Source organism: Mchenga conophoros, linkage group LG8 (assembly GCF_057382185.1).
Source record: "Mchenga conophoros isolate Kocher_MC1m ecotype Shallow Benthic linkage group LG8, M_conophoros_male_GT1.1, whole genome shotgun sequence".
NCBI lineage: Eukaryota > Metazoa > Chordata > Actinopteri > Cichliformes > Cichlidae > Mchenga > Mchenga conophoros.
In genome coordinates, this window is record NC_140533.1 from 28,681,057 (window position 1) to 28,702,332 (window position 21,276).

The window sequence follows — 21,276 nt, forward strand, 5'->3', positions numbered from 1 at the left end:
GCCCAAATTTCTGCAAACTCCACAGACTTCACACAAATCAACAAATCTCCAGTCGCTATATTTCCTGAAGATGGAGGCACAGACTAAGCTCTTGGAAATGACTGGCTCTAGGTGGCCTGCACAGGACTTGGGCCTATTTTCAGCCAATGCCCAAGGCAATGAAACAAATGGGCGCTTTAGGCAACAGTTCTGCTGCCAGAGGTTCTGGGGTTCTTAGGGCAGCATATGTTGAGCTGTGCTTGCTTTAGTGAACTCCTAAATGTCCAAAGTTTAAGTGAGCCTAACATGGAGACTACAGTTCAGACTCCTTGCTAGAGTGCGTCTGTCTCTTCTCCATGGCTCCTTTTACTTCAAGGCCATGATAGGAACATGTCACCAAATTTGTCAGAGTGCGAGATTACTCAGTGAGACACATTGGAAAGCCAAACAAGCTGTCTTTCGGGGTTTCCGTAGTGTAGTGGTTATCACGTTCGCCTCACACGCGAAAGGTCCCCGGTCCGAAACCGGGCGGAAACATGGGTCTTTTCCTTCTTTGGTTACAAGGGAATTGATATTCACTCTTTAGACAACTCTGCTTGTCCAGCATTTTCTCTGTTTTACTTGCATCCCTATTGAGAATTAAGTCTCTTGGTTTTGTCTTCTGTAGGTTGTGTGCTAGCCAAACAAAGGACATCAAAGAGCTTGTCAAGAAGAAGATCGGGGCCTTCAGAGGTGGCAAAGGGATTGGAAGTGGGAAGAGTGCAAGAGGAAAAGTTGACTTGAGTCAAGGTGGCTAATGAACGATACAGCAGGAAGCTGAAGTGGAAAGTGCAGCAGAAGAGCATGAGCGAGGTTTGGTGCAGCATGAAGACCATGTGCAGATGAGATCAGCCAACACAAGAGGAGTGGAACTGACTGGGCCACTAACTTGCTCTTCAACTGACTAGATTCTTATGCTAGCGTGTGCTAATGCTAATGTACCTGTGGAGCAAAGTGCTAGAAAGCCAAATGAGGTTCCACTGAGACTTGAACTCAGATCGCTGGATTCAGAGTCCAGAGTGCTAACCATTACACCATGGAACCCTGCCTGAAGCACACAAAAGATCTGTGTCAAACAGGCATAAAAGTGTAGTTCCTGGTAAACCGATGGGGATTTCTACACGGCCAGCCAAATTTTACCTGTCATACCTGCTGCGAATCGCAGCTTGACGTGACCATTGCAGTGCTTCAGAGGTCCTCGTTAGTATAGTGGACAGTATCTCCGCCTGTCACGCGGAAGACCGGGGTTCGATTCCCCGACGGGGAGTGAGCAGTTTCCTTCTCTGTTCTGCCTTTTACCTGCAATGACCACACACACCTTAATCGCACACCAGATCCTAGTCAATCTAATAATCTAGTCCTATAATGGGCTTGAAGAAACATGAATTCCACCTGTGCGCTCACAAGTCGAAAAGGTCTTCTCAGAAAGAGCTCCCATCAGAAGAGATGCTAGTCCAAGAGAACACTGCTTGTGCAGCATTTTCTCTGTTTTACGTGCGTCCCTACTGACAAATAAGTTTCTTGGTCTTGTCTTCTGTAGATTGTGTGCTAGCCAAACAAAGGACATCAAAGAGCTTGTCAACCAGAAGATCAGCTCCCATGACAAGAGATGCAATCTTGAGATCACAATTTGCATTGTCAATACAGCCATAAGTGGGGGAGTGCTTGAAGAATGACACAAATGGGAGTTCCCTCCTTCTCAATAGTCCTACATGATCTGTCATAAAAGTCCACAAATGTAAGAAAGCATTGAAATGCTCCTTTAATTACTACGGGGTACGCAAGCTCAGTTTCCGTAGTGTAGTGGTTATCACGTTCGCCTAACACGCGAAAGGTCCCCGGTCCGAAACCGGGCGGAAGCATGCGTCTTTGCTTATGCGTCCTGATATAAAAGTGTCTGACTGCAGGCACTGCTTGAACTTGTGGGGTTCTACTGCTGTTTGGGACACAGACAAGAGAAAGTACTCAAATCTGGTTCAGGTCTCTGACATCTGTAACCTTTGGATGCTCGTCTTGCTAAAGAGTTGTCTATGGCCCAAATTTCTGCAAACTCCACAGACTTCACACAAATCAACAAATCTCCAGTCGCTATATTTCCTGAAGATGGAGGCACAGACTAAGCTCTTGGAAATGACTGGCTCTAGGTGGCCTGCACAGGACTTGGGCCTATTTTCAGCCAATGCCCAAGGCAATGAAACAAATGGGCGCTTTAGGCAACAGTTCTGCTGCCAGAGGTTCTGGGGTTCTTAGGGCAGCATATGTTGAGCTGTGCTTGCTTTAGTGAACTCCTAAATGTCCAAAGTTTAAGTGAGCCTAACATGGAGACTACAGTTCAGACTCCTTGCTAGAGTGCGTCTGTCTCTTCTCCATGGCTCCTTTTACTTCAAGGCCATGATAGGAACATGTCACCAAATTTGTCAGAGTGCGAGATTACTCAGTGAGACACATTGGAAAGCCAAACAAGCTGTCTTTCGGGGTTTCCGTAGTGTAGTGGTTATCACGTTCGCCTCACACGCGAAAGGTCCCCGGTCCGAAACCGGGCGGAAACATGGGTCTTTTCCTTCTTTGGTTACAAGGGAATTGATATTCACTCTTTAGACAACTCTGCTTGTCCAGCATTTTCTCTGTTTTACTTGCATCCCTATTGAGAATTAAGTCTCTTGGTTTTGTCTTCTGTAGGTTGTGTGCTAGCCAAACAAAGGACATCAAAGAGCTTGTCAAGAAGAAGATCCGGGCCTTCAGAGGTGGCAACAGGATTAGAAGTGAGAAGAGTGCAAGAGGAAAAGTTGACTTGAGTCAAGGTGGCTAATGAACGATACAGCAGGAAGCTGAAGTGGAAAGTGCAGCAGAAGAGCATGAGCGAGGTTTGGTGCAGCATGAAGACCATGTGCAGATGAGATCAGCCAACACAAGAGGAGTGGAACTGACTGGGCCACTAACTTGCTCTTTAACTGACTAGATTCATATGCTAGCGTGTGCTAATGCTAATGTACCTGTGGAGCAAAGTGCTAGAAAGCCAAATGAGGTTCCACTGAGACTTGAACGCAGATCGCTGGATTCAGAGTCCAGAGTGCTAACCATTACACCATGGAACCCTGCCTGAAGCACACAAAAGATCTGTGTCAAACAGGCATAAAAGTGTAGTTCCTGGTAAACCGATGGGGATTTCTACACGGCCAGCCAAATTTTACCTGTCATACCTGCTGCGAATCGCAGCTTGACGTGACCATTGCAGTGCTTCAGAGGTCCTCGTTAGTATAGTGGACAGTATCTCCGCCTGTCACGCGGAAGACCGGGGTTCGATTCCCCGACGGGGAGTGAGCAGTTTCCTTCTCTGTTCTGCCTTTTACCTGCAATGACCACACACACCTTAATCGCACACCAGATCCTAGTCAATCTAATAATCTAGTCCTATAATGGGCTTGAAGAAACATGAATTCCACCTGTGCGCTCACAAGTCGAAAAGGTCTTCTCAGAAAGAGCTCCCATCAGAAGAGATGCTAGTCCAAGAGAACACTGCTTGTGCAGCATTTTCTCTGTTTTACGTGCGTCCCTACTGACAAATAAGTTTCTTGGTCTTGTCTTCTGTAGATTGTGTGCTAGCCAAACAAAGGACATCAAAGAGCTTGTCAACCAGAAGATCAGCTCCCATGACAAGAGATGCAATCTTGAGATCACAATTTGCATTGTCAATACAGCCATAAGTGGGGGAGTGCTTGAAGAATGACACAAATGGGAGTTCCCTCCTTCTCAATAGTCCTACATGATCTGTCATAAAAGTCCACAAATGTAAGAAAGCATTGAAATGCTCCTTTAATTACTACGGGGTACGCAAGCTCAGTTTCCGTAGTGTAGTGGTTATCACGTTCGCCTAACACGCGAAAGGTCCCCGGTCCGAAACCGGGCGGAAGCATGCGTCTTTGCTTATGCGTCCTGATATAAAAGTGTCTGACTGCAGGCACTGCTTGAACTTGTGGGGTTCTACTGCTGTTTGGGACACAGACAAGAGAAAGTACTCAAATCTGGTTCAGGTCTCTGACATCTGTAACCTTTGGATGCTCGTCTTGCTAAAGAGTTGTCTATGGCCCAAATTTCTGCAAACTCCACAGACTTCACACAAATCAACAAATCTCCAGTCGCTATATTTCCTGAAGATGGAGGCACAGACTAAGCTCTTGGAAATGACTGGCTCTAGGTGGCCTGCACAGGACTTGGGCCTATTTTCAGCCAATGCCCAAGGCAATGAAACAAATGGGCGCTTTAGGCAACAGTTCTGCTGCCAGAGGTTCTGGGGTTCTTAGGGCAGCATATGTTGAGCTGTGCTTGCTTTAGTGAACTCCTAAATGTCCAAAGTTTAAGTGAGCCTAACATGGAGACTACAGTTCAGACTCCTTGCTAGAGTGCGTCTGTCTCTTCTCCATGGCTCCTTTTACTTCAAGGCCATGATAGGAACATGTCACCAGATTTGTCAGAGTGCGAGATTACTCAGTGAGACACATTGGAAAGCCAAACAAGCTGTCTTTCGGGGTTTCCGTAGTGTAGTGGTTATCACGTTCGCCTCACACGCGAAAGGTCCCCGGTCCGAAACCGGGCGGAAACATGCGTCTTTTCCTTCTTTGGTCACAAGGGAATTGATGTTCACTCTTTAGACAACTCTGCTTGTCCAGCATTTTCTCTGTTTTACTTGCATCCCTATTGAGAATTAAGTCTCTTGGTTTTGTCTTCTGTAGGTTGTGTGCTAGCCAAACAAAGGACATCAAAGAGCTTGTCAAGAAGAAGATCGGGGCCTTCAGAGGTGGCAAAGGGATTGGAAGTGGGAAGAGTGCAAGAGGAAAAGTTGACTTGAGTCAAGGTGGCTAATGAACGATACAGCAGGAAGCTGAAGTGGAAAGTGCAGCAGAAGAGCATGAGCGAGGTTTGGTGCAGAATGAAGACCATGTGCAGATGAGATCAGCCAACACAAGAGGAGTGGAACTGACTGGGCCACTAACTTGCTCTTCAACTGACTAGATTCTTATGCTAGCGTGTGCTAATGCTAATGTACCTGTGGAGCAAAGTGCTAGAAAGCCAAATGAGGTTCCACTGAGACTTGAACTCAGATCGCTGGATTCAGAGTCCAGAGTGCTAACCATTACACCATGGAACCCTGCCTGAAGCACGCAAAAGATCTGTGTCAAACAGGCATAAAAGTGTAGTTCCTGGTAAACCGATGGGGATTTCTACACGGCCAGCCAAATTTTACCTGTCATACCTGCTGCGAATCGCAGCTTGACGTGACCATTGCAGTGCTTCAGAGGTCCTCGTTAGTATAGTGGACAGTATCTCTGCCTGTCACGCGGAAGACCGGGGTTCGATTCCCCGACGGGGAGTGAGCAGTTTCCTTCTCTGTTCTGCCTTTTACCTGCAATGACCACACACACCTTAATCGCACACCAGATCCTAGTCAATCTAATAATCTAGTCCTATAATGGGCTTGAAGAAACATGAATTCCACCTGTGCGCTCACAAGTCGAAAAGGTCTTCTCAGAAAGAGCTCCCATCAGAAGAGATGCTAGTCCAAGAGAACACTGCTTGTGCAGCATTTTCTCTGTTTTACGTGCGTCCCTACTGACAAATAAGTTTCTTGGTCTTGTCTTCTGTAGATTGTGTGCTAGCCAAACAAAGGACATCAAAGAGCTTGTCAACCAGAAGATCAGCTCCCATGACAAGAGATGCAATCTTGAGATCACAATTTGCATTGTCAATACAGCCATAAGTGGGGGAGTGCTTGAAGAATGACACAAATGGGAGTTCCCTCCTTCTCAATAGTCCTACATGATCTGTCATAAAAGTCCACAAATGTAAGAAAGCATTGAAATGCTCCTTTAATTACTACGGGGTACGCAAGCTCAGTTTCCGTAGTGTAGTGGTTATCACGTTCGCCTTACACGCGAAAGGTCCCCGGTCCGAAACCGGGCGAAAACATGGGTCTTTTCCTTCTTTGGTCACAAGGGAATTGATATTCACTCTTTAGACATCTCTGCTTGTCCAGCATTTTCTCTGTTTTACTTGCATCCCTATTGAGAATTAAGTCTCTTGGTTTTGTCTTCTGTAGGTTGTGTGCTAGCCAAACAAAGGACATCAAAGAGCTTGTCAAGAAGAAGATCCGGGCCTTCAGAGGTGGCAACAGGATTAGAAGTGAGAAGAGTGCAAGAGGAAAAGTTGACTTGAGTCAAGGTGGCTAATGAACGATACAGCAGGAAGCTGAAGTGGAAAGTGCAGCAGAAGAGCATGAGCGAGGTTTGGTGCAGCATGAAGACCATGTGCAGATGAGATCAGCCAACACAAGAGGAGTGGAACTGACTGGGCCACTAACTTGCTCTTTAACTGACTAGATTCTTATGCTAGCGTGTGCTAATGTACCTGTGGAGCAAAGTGCTAGAAAGCCAAATGAGGTTCCACTGAGACTTGAACTCAGATCGCTGGATTCAGAGTCCAGAGTGCTAACCATTACACCATGGAACCCTGCCTGAAGCACACAAAAGATCTGTGTCAAACAGGCATAAAAGTGTAGTTCCTGGTAAACCGATGGGGATTTCTACACGGCCAGCCAAATTTTACCTGTCATACCTGCTGCGAATCGCAGCTTGACGTGACCATTGCAGTGCTTCAGAGGTCCTCGTTAGTATAGTGGACAGTATCTCCGCCTGTCACGCGGAAGACCGGGGTTCGATTCCCCGACGGGGAGTGAGCAGTTTCCTTCTCTGTTCTGCCTTTTACCTGCAATGACCACACACACCTTAATCGCACACCAGATCCTAGTCAATCTAATAATCTAGTCCTATAATGGGCTTGAAGAAACATGAATTCCACCTGTGCGCTCACAAGTCGAAAAGGTTTTCTCAGAAAGAGCTCCCATCAGAAGAGATGCTAGTCCAAGAGAACACTCCTTGTGCAGCATTTTCTCTGTTTTACGTGCGTCCCTACTGACAAATAAGTTTCTTGGTCTTGTCTTCTGTAGATTGTGTGCTAGCCAAACAAAGGACATCAAAGAGCTTGTCAACCAGAAGATCAGCTCCCATGACAAGAGATGCAATCTTGAGATCACAATTTGCATTGTCAATACAGCCATAAGTGGGGGAGTGCTTGAAGAATGACACAAATGGGAGTTCCCTCCTTCTCAATAGTCCTACATGATCTGTCATAAAAGTCCACAAATGTAAGAAAGCATTGAAATGCTCCTTTAATTACTACAGGGTACGCAAGCTCAGTTTCCGTAGTGTAGTGGTTATCACGTTCGCCTTACACGCGAAAGGTCCCCGGTCCGAAACCGGGCGGAAGCATGCGTCTTTGCTTATGCGTCCTGATATAAAAGTGTCTGACTGCAGGCACTGCTTGAACTTGTGGGGTTCTACTGCTGTTTGGGACACAGACAAGAGAAAGTACTCAAATCTGGTTCAGGTCTCTGACATCTGTAACCTTTGGATGCTCGTCTTGCTAAAGAGTTGTCTATGGCCCAAATTTCTGCAAACTCCACAGACTTCACACAAATCAACAAATCTCCAGTCGCTATATTTCCTGAAGATGGAGGCACAGACTAAGCTCTTGGAAATGACTGGCTCTAGGTGGCCTGCACAGGACTTGGGCCTATTTTCAGCCAATGCCCAAGGCAATGAAACAAATGGGCGCTTTAGGCAACAGTTCTGCTGCCAGAGGTTCTGGGGTTCTTAGGGCAGCATATGTTGAGCTGTGCTTGCTTTAGTGAACTCCTAAATGTCCAAAGTTTAAGTGAGCCTAACATGGAGACTACAGTTCAGACTCCTTGCTAGAGTGCGTCTGTCTCTTCTCCATGGCTCCTTTTACTTCAAGGCCATGATAGGAACATGTCACCAAATTTGTCAGAGTGCGAGATTACTCAGTGAGACACATTGGAAAGCCAAACAAGCTGTCTTTCGGGGTTTCCGTAGTGTAGTGGTTATCACGTTCGCCTCACACGCGAAAGGTCCCCGGTCCGAAACCGGGCGGAAACATGGGTCTTTTCCTTCTTTGGTTACAAGGGAATTGATATTCACTCTTTAGACAACTCTGCTTGTCCAGCATTTTCTCTGTTTTACTTGCATCCCTATTGAGAATTAAGTCTCTTGGTTTTGTCTTCTGTAGGTTGTGTGCTAGCCAAACAAAGGACATCAAAGAGCTTGTCAAGAAGAAGATCGGGGCCTTCAGAGGTGGCAAAGGGATTGGAAGTGGGAAGAGTGCAAGAGGAAAAGTTGACTTGAGTCAAGGTGGCTAATGAACGATACAGCAGGAAGCTGAAGTGGAAAGTGCAGCAGAAGAGCATGAGCGAGGTTTGGTGCAGCATGAAGACCATGTGCAGATGAGATCAGCCAACACAAGAGGAGTGGAACTGACTGGGCCACTAACTTGCTCTTCAACTGACTAGATTCTTATGCTAGCGTGTGCTAATGCTAATGTACCTGTGGAGCAAAGTGCTAGAAAGCCAAATGAGGTTCCACTGAGACTTGAACTCAGATCGCTGGATTCAGAGTCCAGAGTGCTAACCATTACACCATGGAACCCTGCCTGAAGCACACAAAAGATCTGTGTCAAACAGGCATAAAAGTGTAGTTCCTGGTAAACCGATGGGGATTTCTACACGGCCAGCCAAATTTTACCTGTCATACCTGCTGCGAATCGCAGCTTGACGTGACCATTGCAGTGCTTCAGAGGTCCTCGTTAGTATAGTGGACAGTATCTCCGCCTGTCACGCGGAAGACCGGGGTTCGATTCCCCGACGGGGAGTGAGCAGTTTCCTTCTCTGTTCTGCCTTTTACCTGCAATGACCACACACACCTTAATCGCACACCAGATCCTAGTCAATCTAATAATCTAGTCCTATAATGGGCTTGAAGAAACATGAATTCCACCTGTGCGCTCACAAGTCGAAAAGGTCTTCTCAGAAAGAGCTCCCATCAGAAGAGATGCTAGTCCAAGAGAACACTGCTTGTGCAGCATTTTCTCTGTTTTACGTGCGTCCCTACTGACAAATAAGTTTCTTGGTCTTGTCTTCTGTAGATTGTGTGCTAGCCAAACAAAGGACATCAAAGAGCTTGTCAACCAGAAGATCAGCTCCCATGACAAGAGATGCAATCTTGAGATCACAATTTGCATTGTCAATACAGCCATAAGTGGGGGAGTGCTTGAAGAATGACACAAATGGGAGTTCCCTCCTTCTCAATAGTCCTACATGATCTGTCATAAAAGTCCACAAATGTAAGAAAGCATTGAAATGCTCCTTTAATTACTACGGGGTACGCAAGCTCAGTTTCCGTAGTGTAGTGGTTATCACGTTCGCCTAACACGCGAAAGGTCCCCGGTCCGAAACCGGGCGGAAGCATGCGTCTTTGCTTATGCGTCCTGATATAAAAGTGTCTGACTGCAGGCACTGCTTGAACTTGTGGGGTTCTACTGCTGTTTGGGACACAGACAAGAGAAAGTACTCAAATCTGGTTCAGGTCTCTGACATCTGTAACCTTTGGATGCTCGTCTTGCTAAAGAGTTGTCTATGGCCCAAATTTCTGCAAACTCCACAGACTTCACACAAATCAACAAATCTCCAGTCGCTATATTTCCTGAAGATGGAGGCACAGACTAAGCTCTTGGAAATGACTGGCTCTAGGTGGCCTGCACAGGACTTGGGCCTATTTTCAGCCAATGCCCAAGGCAATGAAACAAATGGGCGCTTTAGGCAACAGTTCTGCTGCCAGAGGTTCTGGGGTTCTTAGGGCAGCATATGTTGAGCTGTGCTTGCTTTAGTGAACTCCTAAATGTCCAAAGTTTAAGTGAGCCTAACATGGAGACTACAGTTCAGACTCCTTGCTAGAGTGCGTCTGTCTCTTCTCCATGGCTCCTTTTACTTCAAGGCCATGATAGGAACATGTCACCAAATTTGTCAGAGTGCGAGATTACTCAGTGAGACACATTGGAAAGCCAAACAAGCTGTCTTTCGGGGTTTCCGTAGTGTAGTGGTTATCACGTTCGCCTCACACGCGAAAGGTCCCCGGTCCGAAACCGGGCGGAAACATGGGTCTTTTCCTTCTTTGGTTACAAGGGAATTGATATTCACTCTTTAGACAACTCTGCTTGTCCAGCATTTTCTCTGTTTTACTTGCATCCCTATTGAGAATTAAGTCTCTTGGTTTTGTCTTCTGTAGGTTGTGTGCTAGCCAAACAAAGGACATCAAAGAGCTTGTCAAGAAGAAGATCCGGGCCTTCAGAGGTGGCAACAGGATTAGAAGTGAGAAGAGTGCAAGAGGAAAAGTTGACTTGAGTCAAGGTGGCTAATGAACGATACAGCAGGAAGCTGAAGTGGAAAGTGCAGCAGAAGAGCATGAGCGAGGTTTGGTGCAGCATGAAGACCATGTGCAGATGAGATCAGCCAACACAAGAGGAGTGGAACTGACTGGGCCACTAACTTGCTCTTTAACTGACTAGATTCATATGCTAGCGTGTGCTAATGCTAATGTACCTGTGGAGCAAAGTGCTAGAAAGCCAAATGAGGTTCCACTGAGACTTGAACGCAGATCGCTGGATTCAGAGTCCAGAGTGCTAACCATTACACCATGGAACCCTGCCTGAAGCACACAAAAGATCTGTGTCAAACAGGCATAAAAGTGTAGTTCCTGGTAAACCGATGGGGATTTCTACACGGCCAGCCAAATTTTACCTGTCATACCTGCTGCGAATCGCAGCTTGACGTGACCATTGCAGTGCTTCAGAGGTCCTCGTTAGTATAGTGGACAGTATCTCCGCCTGTCACGCGGAAGACCGGGGTTCGATTCCCCGACGGGGAGTGAGCAGTTTCCTTCTCTGTTCTGCCTTTTACCTGCAATGACCACACACACCTTAATCGCACACCAGATCCTAGTCAATCTAATAATCTAGTCCTATAATGGGCTTGAAGAAACATGAATTCCACCTGTGCGCTCACAAGTCGAAAAGGTCTTCTCAGAAAGAGCTCCCATCAGAAGAGATGCTAGTCCAAGAGAACACTGCTTGTGCAGCATTTTCTCTGTTTTACGTGCGTCCCTACTGACAAATAAGTTTCTTGGTCTTGTCTTCTGTAGATTGTGTGCTAGCCAAACAAAGGACATCAAAGAGCTTGTCAACCAGAAGATCAGCTCCCATGACAAGAGATGCAATCTTGAGATCACAATTTGCATTGTCAATACAGCCATAAGTGGGGGAGTGCTTGAAGAATGACACAAATGGGAGTTCCCTCCTTCTCAATAGTCCTACATGATCTGTCATAAAAGTCCACAAATGTAAGAAAGCATTGAAATGCTCCTTTAATTACTACGGGGTACGCAAGCTCAGTTTCCGTAGTGTAGTGGTTATCACGTTCGCCTAACACGCGAAAGGTCCCCGGTCCGAAACCGGGCGGAAGCATGCGTCTTTGCTTATGCGTCCTGATATAAAAGTGTCTGACTGCAGGCACTGCTTGAACTTGTGGGGTTCTACTGCTGTTTGGGACACAGACAAGAGAAAGTACTCAAATCTGGTTCAGGTCTCTGACATCTGTAACCTTTGGATGCTCGTCTTGCTAAAGAGTTGTCTATGGCCCAAATTTCTGCAAACTCCACAGACTTCACACAAATCAACAAATCTCCAGTCGCTATATTTCCTGAAGATGGAGGCACAGACTAAGCTCTTGGAAATGACTGGCTCTAGGTGGCCTGCACAGGACTTGGGCCTATTTTCAGCCAATGCCCAAGGCAATGAAACAAATGGGCGCTTTAGGCAACAGTTCTGCTGCCAGAGGTTCTGGGGTTCTTAGGGCAGCATATGTTGAGCTGTGCTTGCTTTAGTGAACTCCTAAATGTCCAAAGTTTAAGTGAGCCTAACATGGAGACTACAGTTCAGACTCCTTGCTAGAGTGCGTCTGTCTCTTCTCCATGGCTCCTTTTACTTCAAGGCCATGATAGGAACATGTCACCAAATTTGTCAGAGTGCGAGATTACTCAGTGAGACACATTGGAAAGCCAAACAAGCTGTCTTTCGGGGTTTCCGTAGTGTAGTGGTTATCACGTTCGCCTCACACGCGAAAGGTCCCCGGTCCGAAACCGGGCGGAAACATGGGTCTTTTCCTTCTTTGGTTACAAGGGAATTGATATTCACTCTTTAGACAACTCTGCTTGTCCAGCATTTTCTCTGTTTTACTTGCATCCCTATTGAGAATTAAGTCTCTTGGTTTTGTCTTCTGTAGGTTGTGTGCTAGCCAAACAAAGGACATCAAAGAGCTTGTCAAGAAGAAGATCCGGGCCTTCAGAGGTGGCAACAGGATTAGAAGTGAGAAGAGTGCAAGAGGAAAAGTTGACTTGAGTCAAGGTGGCTAATGAACGATACAGCAGGAAGCTGAAGTGGAAAGTGCAGCAGAAGAGCATGAGCGAGGTTTGGTGCAGCATGAAGACCATGTGCAGATGAGATCAGCCAACACAAGAGGAGTGGAACTGACTGGGCCACTAACTTGCTCTTTAACTGACTAGATTCATATGCTAGCGTGTGCTAATGCTAATGTACCTGTGGAGCAAAGTGCTAGAAAGCCAAATGAGGTTCCACTGAGACTTGAACGCAGATCGCTGGATTCAGAGTCCAGAGTGCTAACCATTACACCATGGAACCCTGCCTGAAGCACACAAAAGATCTGTGTCAAACAGGCATAAAAGTGTAGTTCCTGGTAAACCGATGGGGATTTCTACACGGCCAGCCAAATTTTACCTGTCATACCTGCTGCGAATCGCAGCTTGACGTGACCATTGCAGTGCTTCAGAGGTCCTCGTTAGTATAGTGGACAGTATCTCCGCCTGTCACGCGGAAGACCGGGGTTCGATTCCCCGACGGGGAGTGAGCAGTTTCCTTCTCTGTTCTGCCTTTTACCTGCAATGACCACACACACCTTAATCGCACACCAGATCCTAGTCAATCTAATAATCTAGTCCTATAATGGGCTTGAAGAAACATGAATTCCACCTGTGCGCTCACAAGTCGAAAAGGTCTTCTCAGAAAGAGCTCCCATCAGAAGAGATGCTAGTCCAAGAGAACACTGCTTGTGCAGCATTTTCTCTGTTTTACGTGCGTCCCTACTGACAAATAAGTTTCTTGGTCTTGTCTTCTGTAGATTGTGTGCTAGCCAAACAAAGGACATCAAAGAGCTTGTCAACCAGAAGATCAGCTCCCATGACAAGAGATGCAATCTTGAGATCACAATTTGCATTGTCAATACAGCCATAAGTGGGGGAGTGCTTGAAGAATGACACAAATGGGAGTTCCCTCCTTCTCAATAGTCCTACATGATCTGTCATAAAAGTCCACAAATGTAAGAAAGCATTGAAATGCTCCTTTAATTACTACGGGGTACGCAAGCTCAGTTTCCGTAGTGTAGTGGTTATCACGTTCGCCTAACACGCGAAAGGTCCCCGGTCCGAAACCGGGCGGAAGCATGCGTCTTTGCTTATGCGTCCTGATATAAAAGTGTCTGACTGCAGGCACTGCTTGAACTTGTGGGGTTCTACTGCTGTTTGGGACACAGACAAGAGAAAGTACTCAAATCTGGTTCAGGTCTCTGACATCTGTAACCTTTGGATGCTCGTCTTGCTAAAGAGTTGTCTATGGCCCAAATTTCTGCAAACTCCACAGACTTCACACAAATCAACAAATCTCCAGTCGCTATATTTCCTGAAGATGGAGGCACAGACTAAGCTCTTGGAAATGACTGGCTCTAGGTGGCCTGCACAGGACTTGGGCCTATTTTCAGCCAATGCCCAAGGCAATGAAACAAATGGGCGCTTTAGGCAACAGTTCTGCTGCCAGAGGTTCTGGGGTTCTTAGGGCAGCATATGTTGAGCTGTGCTTGCTTTAGTGAACTCCTAAATGTCCAAAGTTTAAGTGAGCCTAACATGGAGACTACAGTTCAGACTCCTTGCTAGAGTGCGTCTGTCTCTTCTCCATGGCTCCTTTTACTTCAAGGCCATGATAGGAACATGTCACCAAATTTGTCAGAGTGCGAGATTACTCAGTGAGACACATTGGAAAGCCAAACAAGCTGTCTTTCGGGGTTTCCGTAGTGTAGTGGTTATCACGTTCGCCTCACACGCGAAAGGTCCCCGGTCCGAAACCGGGCGGAAACATGGGTCTTTTCCTTCTTTGGTTACAAGGGAATTGATATTCACTCTTTAGACAACTCTGCTTGTCCAGCATTTTCTCTGTTTTACTTGCATCCCTATTGAGAATTAAGTCTCTTGGTTTTGTCTTCTGTAGGTTGTGTGCTAGCCAAACAAAGGACATCAAAGAGCTTGTCAAGAAGAAGATCGGGGCCTTCAGAGGTGGCAAAGGGATTGGAAGTGGGAAGAGTGCAAGAGGAAAAGTTGACTTGAGTCAAGGTGGCTAATGAACGATACAGCAGGAAGCTGAAGTGGAAAGTGCAGCAGAAGAGCATGAGCGAGGTTTGGTGCAGCATGAAGACCATGTGCAGATGAGATCAGCCAACACAAGAGGAGTGGAACTGACTGGGCCACTAACTTGCTCTTCAACTGACTAGATTCTTATGCTAGCGTGTGCTAATGCTAATGTACCTGTGGAGCAAAGTGCTAGAAAGCCAAATGAGGTTCCACTGAGACTTGAACGCAGATCGCTGGATTCAGAGTCCAGAGTGCTAACCATTACACCATGGAACCCTGCCTGAAGCACAGAAAAGATCTGTGTCAAACAGGCATAAAAGTGTAGTTCCTGGTAAACCGATGGGGATTTCTACACGGCCAGCCAAATTTTACCTGTCATACCTGCTGCGAATCGCAGCTTGACGTGACCATTGCAGTGCTTCAGAGGTCCTCGTTAGTATAGTGGACAGTATCTCCGCCTGTCACGCGGAAGACCGGGGTTCGATTCCCCGACGGGGAGTGAGCAGTTTCCTTCTCTGTTCTGCCTTTTACCTGCAATGACCACACACACCTTAATCGCACACCAGATCCTAGTCAATCTAATAATCTAGTCCTATAATGGGCTTGAAGAAACATGAATTCCACCTGTGCGCTCACAAGTCGAAAAGGTCTTCTCAGAAAGAGCTCCCATCAGAAGAGATGCTAGTCCAAGAGAACACTGCTTGTGCAGCATTTTCTCTGTTTTACGTGCGTCCCTACTGACAAATAAGTTTCTTGGTCTTGTCTTCTGTAGATTGTGTGCTAGCCAAACAAAGGACATCAAAGAGCTTGTCAACCAGAAGATCAGCTCCCATGACAAGAGATGCAATCTTGAGATCACAATTTGCATTGTCAATACAGCCATAAGTGGGGGAGTGCTTGAAGAATGACACAAATGGGAGTTCCCTCCTTCTCAATAGTCCTACATGATCTGTCATAAAAGTCCACAAATGTAAGAAAGCATTGAAATGCTCCTTTAATTACTACAGGGTACGCAAGCTCAGTTTCCGTAGTGTAGTGGTTATCACGTTCGCCTAACACGCGAAAGGTCCCCGGTCCGAAACCGGGCGGAAGCATGCGTCTTTGCTTATGCGTCCTGATATAAAAGTGTCTGACTGCAGGCACTGCTTGAACTTGTGGGGTTCTACTGCTGTTTGGGACACAGACAAGAGAAAGTACTCAAATCTGGTTCAGGTCTCTGACATCTGTAACCTTTGGATGCTCGTCTTGCTAAAGAGTTGTCTATGGCCCAAATTTCTGCAAACTCCACAGACTTCACACAAATCAACAAATCTCCAGTCGCTATATTTCCTGAAGATGGAGGCACAGACTAAGCTCTTGGAAATGACTGGCTCTAGGTGGCCTGCACAGGACTTGGGCCTATTTTCAGCCAATGCCCAAGGCAATGAAACAAATGGGCGCTTTAGGCAACAGTTCTGCTGCCAGAGGTTCTGGGGTTCTTAGGGCAGCATATGTTGAGCTGTGCTTGCTTTAGTGAACTCCTAAATGTCCAAAGTTTAAGTGAGCCTAACATGGAGACTACAGTTCAGACTCCTTGCTAGAGTGCGTCTGTCTCTTCTCCATGGCTCCTTTTACTTCAAGGCCATGATAGGAACATGTCACCAAATTTGTCAGAGTGCGAGATTACTCAGTGAGACACATTGGAAAGCCAAACAAGCTGTCTTTCGGGGTTTCCGTAGTGTAGTGGTTATCACGTTCGCCTCACACGCGAAAGGTCCCCGGTCCGAAACCGGGCGGAAACATGGGTCTTTTCCTTCTTTGGTTACAAGGGAATTGATATTCACTCTTTAGACAACTCTGCTTGTCCAGCATTTTCTCTGTTTTACTTGCATCCCTATTGAGAATTAAGTCTCTTGGTTTTGTCTTCTGTAGGTTGTGTGCTAGCCAAACAAAGGACATCAAAGAGCTTGTCAAGAAGAAGATCGGGGCCTTCAGAGGTGGCAAAGGGATTGGAAGTGGGAAGAGTGCAAGAGGAAAAGTTGACTTGAGTCAAGGTGGCTAATGAACGATACAGCAGGAAGCTGAAGTGGAAAGTGCAGCAGAAGAGCATGAGCGAGGTTTGGTGCAGCATGAAGACCATGTGCAGATGAGATCAGCCAACACAAGAGGAGTAGAACTGACTGGGCCACTAACTTGCTCTTCAACTGACTAGATTCTTATGCTAGCGTGTGCTAATGCTAATGTACCTGTGGAGCAAAGTGCTAGAAAGCCAAATGAGGTTCCACTGAGACTTGAACTCAGATCGCTGGATTCAGAGTCCAGAGTGCTAACCATTACACCATGGAACCCTGCCTGAAGCACACAAAAGATCTGTGTCAAACAGGCATAAAAGTGTAGTTCCTGGTAAACCGATGGGGATTTCTACACGGCCAGCCAAATTTTACCTGTCATACCTGCTGCGAATCGCAGCTTGATGTGACCATTGCAGTGCTTCAGAGGTCCTCGTTAGTATAGTGGACAGTATCTCCGCCTGTCACGCGGAAGGCCGGGGTTCGATTCCCCGACGGGGAGTGAGCAGTTTCCTTCTCTGTTCTGCCTTTTACCTGCAATGACCACACACACCTTAATCGCACACCAGATCCTAGTCAATCTAATAATCTAGTCCTATAATGGGCTTGAAGAAACATGAATTCCACCTGTGCGCTCACAAGTCGAAAAGGTCTTCTCAGAAAGAGCTCCCATCAGAAGAGATGCTAGTCCAAGAGAACACTGCTTGTGCAGCATTTTCTCTGTTTTACGTGCGTCCCTACTGACAAATAAGTTTCTTGGTCTTGTCTTCTGTAGATTGTGTGCTAGCCAAACAAAGGACATCAAAGAGCTTGTCAACCAGAAGATCAGCTCCCATGACAAGAGATGCAATCTTGAGATCACAATTTGCATTGTCAATACAGCCATAAGTGGGGGAGTGCTTGAAGAATGACACAAATGGGAGTTCCCTCCTTCTCAATAGTCCTACATGATCTGTCATAAAAGTCCACAAATGTAAGAAAGCATTGAAATGCTCCTTTAATTACTACAGGGTACGCAAGCTCAGTTTCCGTAGTGTAGTGGTTATCACGTTCGCCTAACACGCGAAAGGTCCCCGGTCCGAAACCGGGCGGAAGCATGCGTCTTTGCTTATGCGTCCTGATATAAAAGTGTCTGACTGCAGGCACTGCTTGAACTTGTGGGGTTCTACTGCTGTTTGGGACACAGACAAGAGAAAGTACTCAAATCTGGTTCAGGTCTCTGACATCTGTAACCTTTGGATGCTCGTCTTGCTAAAGAGTTGTCTATGGCCCAAATTTCTGCAAACTCCACAGACTTCACACAAATCAACAAATCTCCAGTCGCTATATTTCCTGAAGATGGAGGCACAGACTAAGCTCTTGGAAATGACTGGCTCTAGGTGGCCTGCACAGGACTTGGGCCTATTTTCAGCCAATGCCCAAGGCAATGAAACAAATGGGCGCTTTAGGCAACAGTTCTGCTGCCAGAGGTTCTGGGGTTCTTAGGGCAGCATATGTTGAGCTGTGCTTGCTTTAGTGAACTCCTAAATGTCCAAAGTTTAAGTGAGCCTAACATGGAGACTACAGTTCAGACTCCTTGCTAGAGTGCGTCTGTCTCTTCTCCATGGCTCCTTTTACTTCAAGGCCATGATAGGAACATGTCACCAAATTTGTCAGAGTGCGAGATTACTCAGTGAGACACATTGGAAAGCCAAACAAGCTGTCTTTCGGGGTTTCCGTAGTGTAGTGGTTATCACGTTCGCCTCACACGCGAAAGGTCCCCGGTCCGAAACCGGGCGGAAACATGGGTCTTTTCCTTCTTTGGTTACAAGGGAATTGATATTCACTCTTTAGACAACTCTGCTTGTCCAGCATTTTCTCTGTTTTACTTGCATCCCTATTGAGAATTAAGTCTCTTGGTTTTGTCTTCTGTAGGTTGTGTGCTAGCCAAACAAAGGACATCAAAGAGCTTGTCAAGAAGAAGATCCGGGCCTTCAGAGGTGGCAACAGGATTAGAAGTGAGAAGAGTGCAAGAGGAAAAGTTGACTTGAGTCAAGGTGGCTAATGAACGATACAGCAGGAAGCTGAAGTGGAAAGTGCAGCAGAAGAGCATGAGTGAGGTTTGGTGCAGCATGAAGACCATGTGCAGATGAGATCAGCCAACACAAGAGGAGTGGAACTGACTGGGCCACTAACTTGCTCTTTAACTGACTAGATTCATATGCTAGCGTGTGCTAATGCTAATGTACCTGTGGAGCAAAGTGCTAGAAAGCCAAATGAGGTTCCACTGAGACTTGAACGCAGATCGCTGGATTCAGAGTCCAGAGTGCTAACCATTACACCATGGAACCCTGCCTGAAGCACACAAAAGATCTGTGTCAAACAGGCATAAAAGTGTAGTTCCTGGTAAACCGATGGGGATTTCTACACGGCCAGCCAAATTTTACCTGTCATACCTGCTGCGAATCGCAGCTTGACGTGACCATTGCAGTGCTTCAGAGGTCCTCGTTAGTATAGTGGACAGTATCTCCGCCTGTCACGCGGAAGACCGGGGTTCGATTCCCCGACGGGGAGTGAGCAGTTTCCTTCTCTGTTCTGCCTTTTACCTGCAATGACCACACACACCTTAATCGCACACCAGATCCTAGTCAATCTAATAATCTAGTCCTATAATGGGCTTGAAGAAACATGAATTCCACCTGTGCGCTCACAAGTCGAAAAGGTCTTCTCAGAAAGAGCTCCCATCAGAAGAGATGCTAGTCCAAGAGAACACTGCTTGTGCAGCATTTTCTCTGTTTTACGTGCGTCCCTACTGACAAATAAGTTTCTTGGTCTTGTCTTCTGTAGATTGTGTGCTAGCCAAACAAAGGACATCAAAGAGCTTGTCAACCAGAAGATCAGCTCCCATGACAAGAGATGCAATCTTGAGATCACAATTTGCATTGTCAATACAGCCATAAGTGGGGGAGTGCTTGAAGAATGACACAAATGGGAGTTCCCTCCTTCTCAATAGTCCTACATGATCTGTCATAAAAGTCCACAAATGTAAGAAAGCATTGAAATGCTCCTTTAATTACTACGGGGTACGCAAGCTCAGTTTCCGTAGTGTAGTGGTTATCACGTTCGCCTAACACGCGAAAGGTCCCCGGTCCGAAACCGGGCGGAAGCATGCGTCTTTGCTTATGCGTCCTGATATAAAAGTGTCTGACTGCAGGCACTGCTTGAACTTGTGGGGTTCTACTGCTGTTTGGGACACAGACAAGAGAAAGTACTCAAATCTGGTTCAGGTCTCTGACATCTGTAACCTTTGGATGCTCGTCTTGCTAAAGAGTTGTCTATGGCCCAAATTTCTGCAAACTCCACAGACTTCACACAAATCAACAAATCTCCAGTCGCTATATTTCCTGAAGATGGAGGCACAGACTAAGCTCTTGGAAATGACTGGCTCTAGGTGGCCTGCACAGGACTTGGGCCTATTTTCAGCCAATGCCCAAGGCAATGAAACAAATGGGCGCTTTAGGCAACAGTTCTGCTGCCAGAGGTTCTGGGGTTCTTAGGGCAGCATATGTTGAGCTGTGCTTGCTTTAGTGAACTCCTAAATGTCCAAAGTTTAAGTGAGCCTAACATGGAGACTACAGTTCAGACTCCTTGCTAGAGTGCGTCTGTCTCTTCTCCATGGCTCCTTTTACTTCAAGGCCATGATAGGAACATGTCACCAAATTTGTCAGAGTGCGAGATTACTCAGTGAGACACATTGGAAAGCCAAACAAGCTGTCTTTCGGGGTTTCCGTAGTGTAGTGGTTATCACGTTCGCCTCACACGCGAAAGGTCCCCGGTCCGAAACCGGGCGGAAACATGGGTCTTTTCCTTCTTTGGTTACAAGGGAATTGATATTCACTCTTTAGACAACTCTGCTTGTCCAGCATTTTCTCTGTTTTACTTGCATCCCTATTGAGAATTAAGTCTCTTGGTTTTGTCTTCTGTAGGTTGTGTGCTAGCCAAACAAAGGACATCAAAGAGCTTGTCAAGAAGAAGATCCGGGCCTTCAGAGGTGGCAACAGGATTAGAAGTGAGAAGAGTGCAAGAGGAAAAGTTGACTTGAGTCAAGGTGGCTAATGAACGATACAGCAGGAAGCTGAAGTGGAAAGTGCAGCAGAAGAGCATGAGCGAGGTTTGGTGCAGCATGAAGACCATGTGCAGATGAGATCAGCCAACACAAGAGGAGTGGAACTGACTGGGCCACTAACTTGCTCTTTAACTGACTAGATTCATATGCTAGCATGTGCTAATGCTAATGTGCCTGTGGAGCAAAGTGCTAGAAAGCCAAATGAGGTTCCACTGAGACTTGAACGCAGATCGCTGGATTCAGAGTCCAGAGTGCTAACCATTACACCATGGAACCCTGCCTGAAGCACACAAAAGATCTGTGTCAAACAGGCATAAAAGTGTAGTTCCTGGTAAACCGATGGGGATTTCTACACGGCCAGCCAAATTTTACCTGTCATACCTGCTGCGAATCGCAGCTTGACGTGACCATTGCAGTGCTTCAGAGGTCCTCGTTAGTATAGTGGACAGTATCTCCGCCTGTCACGCGGCAGACCGGGGTTCGATTCCCCGACGGGGAGTGAGCAGTTTCCTTCTCTGTTCTGCCTTTTACCTGCAATGACCACACACACCTTAATCGCACACCAGATCCTAGTCAATCTAATAATCTAGTCCTATAATGGGCTTGAAGAAACATGAATTCCACCTGTGCGCTCACAAGTCGAAAAGGTCTTCTCAGAAAGAGCTCCCATCAG

At 46.5% G+C, this 21,276-nt stretch overlaps 40 non-coding genes across 40 annotated transcripts; 29 read left to right on the forward strand and 11 right to left on the reverse strand.

Moving 5' to 3' along the window:
- Window positions 1-443: 443 nt before the first annotated feature.
- On the forward strand, window positions 444-516 carry trnav-cac (transfer RNA valine (anticodon CAC)). The gene has a single exon. It is a non-coding gene; the product is annotated as a tRNA-Val (tRNA).
- A 474-nt stretch (window positions 517-990) lies between these two features.
- On the reverse strand, window positions 991-1,062 carry trnaq-cug (transfer RNA glutamine (anticodon CUG)). Its single transcript has one exon. It is a non-coding gene; the product is annotated as a tRNA-Gln (tRNA).
- Window positions 1,063-1,213: 151 nt separating this feature from the next.
- Window positions 1,214-1,285, forward strand: trnad-guc (transfer RNA aspartic acid (anticodon GUC)). The gene has a single exon. It is a non-coding gene; the product is annotated as a tRNA-Asp (tRNA).
- A 522-nt stretch (window positions 1,286-1,807) lies between these two features.
- On the forward strand, window positions 1,808-1,880 carry trnav-aac (transfer RNA valine (anticodon AAC)). The gene has a single exon. It is a non-coding gene; the product is annotated as a tRNA-Val (tRNA).
- Window positions 1,881-2,494: 614 nt separating this feature from the next.
- Window positions 2,495-2,567, forward strand: trnav-cac (transfer RNA valine (anticodon CAC)). Its single transcript has one exon. It is a non-coding gene; the product is annotated as a tRNA-Val (tRNA).
- Window positions 2,568-3,041: 474 nt separating this feature from the next.
- On the reverse strand, window positions 3,042-3,113 carry trnaq-cug (transfer RNA glutamine (anticodon CUG)). Its single transcript has one exon. It is a non-coding gene; the product is annotated as a tRNA-Gln (tRNA).
- Window positions 3,114-3,264: 151 nt separating this feature from the next.
- trnad-guc (transfer RNA aspartic acid (anticodon GUC)) lies at window positions 3,265-3,336 on the forward strand. Its single transcript has one exon. It is a non-coding gene; the product is annotated as a tRNA-Asp (tRNA).
- Window positions 3,337-3,858: 522 nt separating this feature from the next.
- Window positions 3,859-3,931, forward strand: trnav-aac (transfer RNA valine (anticodon AAC)). The gene has a single exon. It is a non-coding gene; the product is annotated as a tRNA-Val (tRNA).
- Window positions 3,932-4,545: 614 nt separating this feature from the next.
- On the forward strand, window positions 4,546-4,618 carry trnav-cac (transfer RNA valine (anticodon CAC)). The gene has a single exon. It is a non-coding gene; the product is annotated as a tRNA-Val (tRNA).
- Window positions 4,619-5,092: 474 nt separating this feature from the next.
- Window positions 5,093-5,164, reverse strand: trnaq-cug (transfer RNA glutamine (anticodon CUG)). The gene has a single exon. It is a non-coding gene; the product is annotated as a tRNA-Gln (tRNA).
- Window positions 5,165-5,909: 745 nt separating this feature from the next.
- On the forward strand, window positions 5,910-5,982 carry trnav-uac (transfer RNA valine (anticodon UAC)). The gene has a single exon. It is a non-coding gene; the product is annotated as a tRNA-Val (tRNA).
- A 468-nt stretch (window positions 5,983-6,450) lies between these two features.
- On the reverse strand, window positions 6,451-6,522 carry trnaq-cug (transfer RNA glutamine (anticodon CUG)). The gene has a single exon. It is a non-coding gene; the product is annotated as a tRNA-Gln (tRNA).
- A 151-nt stretch (window positions 6,523-6,673) lies between these two features.
- trnad-guc (transfer RNA aspartic acid (anticodon GUC)) lies at window positions 6,674-6,745 on the forward strand. The gene has a single exon. It is a non-coding gene; the product is annotated as a tRNA-Asp (tRNA).
- Window positions 6,746-7,267: 522 nt separating this feature from the next.
- trnav-uac (transfer RNA valine (anticodon UAC)) lies at window positions 7,268-7,340 on the forward strand. The gene has a single exon. It is a non-coding gene; the product is annotated as a tRNA-Val (tRNA).
- Window positions 7,341-7,954: 614 nt separating this feature from the next.
- On the forward strand, window positions 7,955-8,027 carry trnav-cac (transfer RNA valine (anticodon CAC)). The gene has a single exon. It is a non-coding gene; the product is annotated as a tRNA-Val (tRNA).
- Window positions 8,028-8,501: 474 nt separating this feature from the next.
- Window positions 8,502-8,573, reverse strand: trnaq-cug (transfer RNA glutamine (anticodon CUG)). Its single transcript has one exon. It is a non-coding gene; the product is annotated as a tRNA-Gln (tRNA).
- A 151-nt stretch (window positions 8,574-8,724) lies between these two features.
- trnad-guc (transfer RNA aspartic acid (anticodon GUC)) lies at window positions 8,725-8,796 on the forward strand. Its single transcript has one exon. It is a non-coding gene; the product is annotated as a tRNA-Asp (tRNA).
- Window positions 8,797-9,318: 522 nt separating this feature from the next.
- Window positions 9,319-9,391, forward strand: trnav-aac (transfer RNA valine (anticodon AAC)). The gene has a single exon. It is a non-coding gene; the product is annotated as a tRNA-Val (tRNA).
- Window positions 9,392-10,005: 614 nt separating this feature from the next.
- trnav-cac (transfer RNA valine (anticodon CAC)) lies at window positions 10,006-10,078 on the forward strand. Its single transcript has one exon. It is a non-coding gene; the product is annotated as a tRNA-Val (tRNA).
- A 474-nt stretch (window positions 10,079-10,552) lies between these two features.
- trnaq-cug (transfer RNA glutamine (anticodon CUG)) lies at window positions 10,553-10,624 on the reverse strand. Its single transcript has one exon. It is a non-coding gene; the product is annotated as a tRNA-Gln (tRNA).
- Window positions 10,625-10,775: 151 nt separating this feature from the next.
- Window positions 10,776-10,847, forward strand: trnad-guc (transfer RNA aspartic acid (anticodon GUC)). Its single transcript has one exon. It is a non-coding gene; the product is annotated as a tRNA-Asp (tRNA).
- Window positions 10,848-11,369: 522 nt separating this feature from the next.
- Window positions 11,370-11,442, forward strand: trnav-aac (transfer RNA valine (anticodon AAC)). Its single transcript has one exon. It is a non-coding gene; the product is annotated as a tRNA-Val (tRNA).
- Window positions 11,443-12,056: 614 nt separating this feature from the next.
- On the forward strand, window positions 12,057-12,129 carry trnav-cac (transfer RNA valine (anticodon CAC)). Its single transcript has one exon. It is a non-coding gene; the product is annotated as a tRNA-Val (tRNA).
- Window positions 12,130-12,603: 474 nt separating this feature from the next.
- Window positions 12,604-12,675, reverse strand: trnaq-cug (transfer RNA glutamine (anticodon CUG)). Its single transcript has one exon. It is a non-coding gene; the product is annotated as a tRNA-Gln (tRNA).
- A 151-nt stretch (window positions 12,676-12,826) lies between these two features.
- On the forward strand, window positions 12,827-12,898 carry trnad-guc (transfer RNA aspartic acid (anticodon GUC)). The gene has a single exon. It is a non-coding gene; the product is annotated as a tRNA-Asp (tRNA).
- A 522-nt stretch (window positions 12,899-13,420) lies between these two features.
- On the forward strand, window positions 13,421-13,493 carry trnav-aac (transfer RNA valine (anticodon AAC)). The gene has a single exon. It is a non-coding gene; the product is annotated as a tRNA-Val (tRNA).
- A 614-nt stretch (window positions 13,494-14,107) lies between these two features.
- trnav-cac (transfer RNA valine (anticodon CAC)) lies at window positions 14,108-14,180 on the forward strand. Its single transcript has one exon. It is a non-coding gene; the product is annotated as a tRNA-Val (tRNA).
- A 474-nt stretch (window positions 14,181-14,654) lies between these two features.
- On the reverse strand, window positions 14,655-14,726 carry trnaq-cug (transfer RNA glutamine (anticodon CUG)). Its single transcript has one exon. It is a non-coding gene; the product is annotated as a tRNA-Gln (tRNA).
- A 151-nt stretch (window positions 14,727-14,877) lies between these two features.
- On the forward strand, window positions 14,878-14,949 carry trnad-guc (transfer RNA aspartic acid (anticodon GUC)). Its single transcript has one exon. It is a non-coding gene; the product is annotated as a tRNA-Asp (tRNA).
- A 522-nt stretch (window positions 14,950-15,471) lies between these two features.
- On the forward strand, window positions 15,472-15,544 carry trnav-aac (transfer RNA valine (anticodon AAC)). Its single transcript has one exon. It is a non-coding gene; the product is annotated as a tRNA-Val (tRNA).
- Window positions 15,545-16,158: 614 nt separating this feature from the next.
- Window positions 16,159-16,231, forward strand: trnav-cac (transfer RNA valine (anticodon CAC)). Its single transcript has one exon. It is a non-coding gene; the product is annotated as a tRNA-Val (tRNA).
- Window positions 16,232-16,705: 474 nt separating this feature from the next.
- trnaq-cug (transfer RNA glutamine (anticodon CUG)) lies at window positions 16,706-16,777 on the reverse strand. The gene has a single exon. It is a non-coding gene; the product is annotated as a tRNA-Gln (tRNA).
- A 151-nt stretch (window positions 16,778-16,928) lies between these two features.
- trnad-guc (transfer RNA aspartic acid (anticodon GUC)) lies at window positions 16,929-17,000 on the forward strand. Its single transcript has one exon. It is a non-coding gene; the product is annotated as a tRNA-Asp (tRNA).
- A 522-nt stretch (window positions 17,001-17,522) lies between these two features.
- trnav-aac (transfer RNA valine (anticodon AAC)) lies at window positions 17,523-17,595 on the forward strand. Its single transcript has one exon. It is a non-coding gene; the product is annotated as a tRNA-Val (tRNA).
- A 614-nt stretch (window positions 17,596-18,209) lies between these two features.
- Window positions 18,210-18,282, forward strand: trnav-cac (transfer RNA valine (anticodon CAC)). Its single transcript has one exon. It is a non-coding gene; the product is annotated as a tRNA-Val (tRNA).
- Window positions 18,283-18,756: 474 nt separating this feature from the next.
- Window positions 18,757-18,828, reverse strand: trnaq-cug (transfer RNA glutamine (anticodon CUG)). The gene has a single exon. It is a non-coding gene; the product is annotated as a tRNA-Gln (tRNA).
- A 151-nt stretch (window positions 18,829-18,979) lies between these two features.
- trnad-guc (transfer RNA aspartic acid (anticodon GUC)) lies at window positions 18,980-19,051 on the forward strand. Its single transcript has one exon. It is a non-coding gene; the product is annotated as a tRNA-Asp (tRNA).
- A 522-nt stretch (window positions 19,052-19,573) lies between these two features.
- On the forward strand, window positions 19,574-19,646 carry trnav-aac (transfer RNA valine (anticodon AAC)). The gene has a single exon. It is a non-coding gene; the product is annotated as a tRNA-Val (tRNA).
- Window positions 19,647-20,260: 614 nt separating this feature from the next.
- trnav-cac (transfer RNA valine (anticodon CAC)) lies at window positions 20,261-20,333 on the forward strand. Its single transcript has one exon. It is a non-coding gene; the product is annotated as a tRNA-Val (tRNA).
- Window positions 20,334-20,807: 474 nt separating this feature from the next.
- trnaq-cug (transfer RNA glutamine (anticodon CUG)) lies at window positions 20,808-20,879 on the reverse strand. The gene has a single exon. It is a non-coding gene; the product is annotated as a tRNA-Gln (tRNA).
- Between the last annotated feature and the right edge of the window lie 397 nt (window positions 20,880-21,276).